The sequence below is a fragment of the Myzus persicae genome, unplaced genomic scaffold, assembly GCF_001856785.1.
Source record: "Myzus persicae strain clone G006 unplaced genomic scaffold, MPER_G0061.0, whole genome shotgun sequence".
Lineage (NCBI taxonomy): Eukaryota > Metazoa > Arthropoda > Insecta > Hemiptera > Aphididae > Myzus > Myzus persicae.
Genome location: NW_019101643.1, coordinates 12865 through 16332, shown reverse-complemented (window position 1 = coordinate 16332; position 3468 = coordinate 12865). Strand labels below are relative to the sequence as shown.

Genomic DNA, 3468 nt, shown 5'->3' with positions numbered 1-3468 from the left:
AATAACGAAACACTACTACAGCGATAATATATACTATAATTAGTATAATGTATTATACTATAATGTGGGCGAGTTAAAAGAAAAATTAATTATAAGAAGTATTGAAAAACAGAAAACAGTAGGTAACGCAATACGGATACGCGTCGCGGTGCGGACGGCGAGGAAGAAGTCGACACGGAAATAAATAAAACGGTATTATTATGATGTAGGTGGAAGCATAATAAAAGAATAATATTATATTAAATTATTATTGAAAATCGTCATCGAGTCGCGGAACGGCGCGGTGTGCGGCCCGGTATCGCAATTGTGACTGCCGCGCGTCGGCTCCCGGTGCTCGGCCACGTTGGATTATCTTCGCGCGCACGCCTTCCATCCAAAACTCGCGGCCGGTCGGCGGGGGGTGTCGGCGGCAGTGGCAACGGCAACCCTACCCCAATCTCCGGGCCCCGAGACGCGCCCGCAGCGGTCGGTAAGCACACACGCGCAACATCCGTCGGCGCGCGCCGATATTATAATATTGTAATAATAGTAATAACTATATACTGTACCCGCCGTCGTTATGAGAATATGAGATACCACTATACCAGTCGCCGACGTTTCTCACGTGGAGTAAAGACGGACGCGAGTGTTGTGTCATGTTGTCCGTTGGTGATGTTGTTGATCACGCTATTCTCATTGTTATAATATTATTGTTTAAGAACTCACGATGATCCATCGGAGCAATACTTACTAGATATGAAAATATTATAAACCTAATTTAGGGAGGTGCTAAAATGGTGGCTAAAACTGTATGTACCTCATTATTAGTTATTAGTTTATTACTTATAAAAAGTCGTTTTTTTAGGGAACACGAATTTAAAGTGGAAGCTGCTGGGCCCCGGCTTTTTGAACTAAGTACGTCTTGCCTTCTGGCTCAAATGTACATATTATGTTTACAAGGTAAAAATTAAAATTTAATTTTAAGAATCATTTAACATTTATCCATATAACACAGGAGGTAGTCACCTTCAAAAAATGTTTAAGTTTTTGTTATTGTATTAAATAATTTATGAAAATTCTTAGTTAGATTAATTATTTATTATTTGTTTTGTATTTCAAAATAATAGTTTTGGAATATTATGAAATCATTATTTTTTACATAAAACTCTCAATCAAATCTAATAGTTATTATCCATATTGATTTTTTTTATATACTATTTCAATATTTTTTACAGATTTTGAAGATTAAATAGGCTACTGCTTAGGTATTACACCCAATTTTATCGTGAATGTATAAAGGACTAATTGAAATTTGACCTTTGAACACAAACTATGTATATTAGGGTGTTTTACTTATAATTGATAAAACAGTAATAATACCAAGTTGAGGAAAATGTTTTCTTAAATCATAATTATAAAAAAAATTTTTACTAGCCATCTTAAGATGCCAAAAATAAACCAATGATTGCTACTTGCTAGTAAACATACAAACACCTCCTTAGAATTGTATTGATGAATTTTATATATTATGACATCAATTTTTAAAACCTTAAAAATAAAATAATTTTATAATGGTTTCCGAGCGTGATCCCATCGAATCTAGTAGACAGTATGATTGTGATATTTTATTAATAAGCAAAAATCTATAGGTGGTTTAAAATATTGCTAAAAAAGCTTCGTTTTTAAAAAAAAAATTATGATTCCTTATTTTGTAAATCCAGGATCCTGCTGGATTACAAATTCACTCTGAATCTAGAAAAATTGTCACTAATACTAAACAGGGTCTCTACAGATCAACCACAAAAAGTTTTGGGTATACATTTTAATGGACTTCTGTCATATTCTTGTATAACTTTTTGAGATTGAGTCCAGCAGACGAAGTCGTACAAGGATTTGATGAAACTATAAAGGCATGATTAACTCATCATCATTTATGGGATACTGAAGGAATTCATCCTATAATACCTGAAGAATTTACTAGATCGGGCGTCTGAGTGGCTACTGGGTATAAATAAACTGTAGGCATATAATAGGATAGGTATATTATAATAATACTTATTAAATGTTGCTTATTGGAATTAAATATTAAACGTGTGGACTGTGTTGTTCATATTGATATAATAAATAATAATAGACTTTCTGATAACGCCGGTGGTTCACAGATACTACTGTCCGTATTGATAAATCTTAAGTCGTGACAGATGCCCCAGTGACCCATTATTCACGTGGGTAAGGGTCAGATGAATAACTTCAAACGATGAATGTCGATGGTCATGTCCAATCAACGTCCGTGACGTCTTGATCAATAAATCGCCCGTACGATTAAACGAAGAAAAAAACCAAGTGGACGACAATAAACTGAGGCCTGCGCTTCAGACACGTTACGCGCGTTTACGCGATGTCTCTGTACACGATACGAAGGACGGCAAACGATCAGCGTTTAGGCGGCATACGTCGAGAACCCACGAGTACAACAAGCGTGACAGACACAACACAAAACGTGATATCACGGACGACAGTACACTTGGCGTGACGAATGGGCCACGATATTGTCTTTACACGATGAAACAAGACGGTCGACGTTCGACCCGCGTTTCGGCGGTGTTTGGAGCGAGCATTCGACTTATTGACGCAAGACTCCAAGAGTGCTGTACGCGTTCGTCCCAAGATCGCGCCACACTATTGAGTGACCGGATGAGCGGCAATCGTAAAATTCAATTTAGATTAATTTGTTAATACATTTTAATGAAAAAAAAATTTTCATATCACATTATCTGCAGATAATCAGATAACAGTTTTATTTATCTATGTAGAATAAAAAAAAAACATTTTTATTTAGAAAAAGCATAACACTGATTTTAGAGCACTTATGCCGGGTTGCATGAAAAATTATTAATTTAATGGCCCAATAAAATTTAATGGACCAATCATAGGCCCCTAAACCATGTTTAAGGGATCATTAGCTCACTTTTGATTCGTTAAATGTTTAGTGATAGTTTATGCAACCCGCGGGCATAAGTGTGTAGAACAAAATGTAAAGTGTGCAGTTTACATTTTCTGCAAAGTGTGTTAAACATAAGGCTTGTCCTCGTTATTGAAAATTAGAATTATTGGATAAAACGTCAAGTTGTTCTGGCAAATAACTACTGTCAATAAACATTTTTTTTATTATTTTATACTGTTAACACTTTATTTCCTATGATCTTCAATATACCTAAACCGGCTAAACCTTATACGTAAGTCCAATATGAGTTGTACAATTACGCATTCATACATATTATATTTCATAAACACTTTCTTATTATTTTGTAAATAATCAAATTAGAGACAGTTCAGTCTAACAACATCGATGTAAAACGATTATCAAGAAGACATATATTGTATCGGTAATCGGTTTACGTATCGTTTTGTACTAAAATTGAGGATTCGGACTTTTTCCGTGACCACAGAATATGAAAAATGTTTATTATTTATATGGAGGTATAGGTT

At 34.9% G+C, this 3468-nt stretch overlaps 1 long non-coding RNA gene across 1 annotated transcript; it reads left to right on the top strand.

The window, feature by feature from the left end:
* Positions 1 to 585: 585 nt before the first annotated feature.
* LOC111029933 lies at positions 586 to 3144 on the top strand. Its single transcript, XR_002604052.1, has 3 exons — positions 586 to 788; positions 845 to 939; positions 2142 to 3144. It is a non-coding gene; the product is annotated as an uncharacterized LOC111029933 (long non-coding RNA).
* The last annotated feature ends 324 nt before the right edge of the window (positions 3145 to 3468 follow it).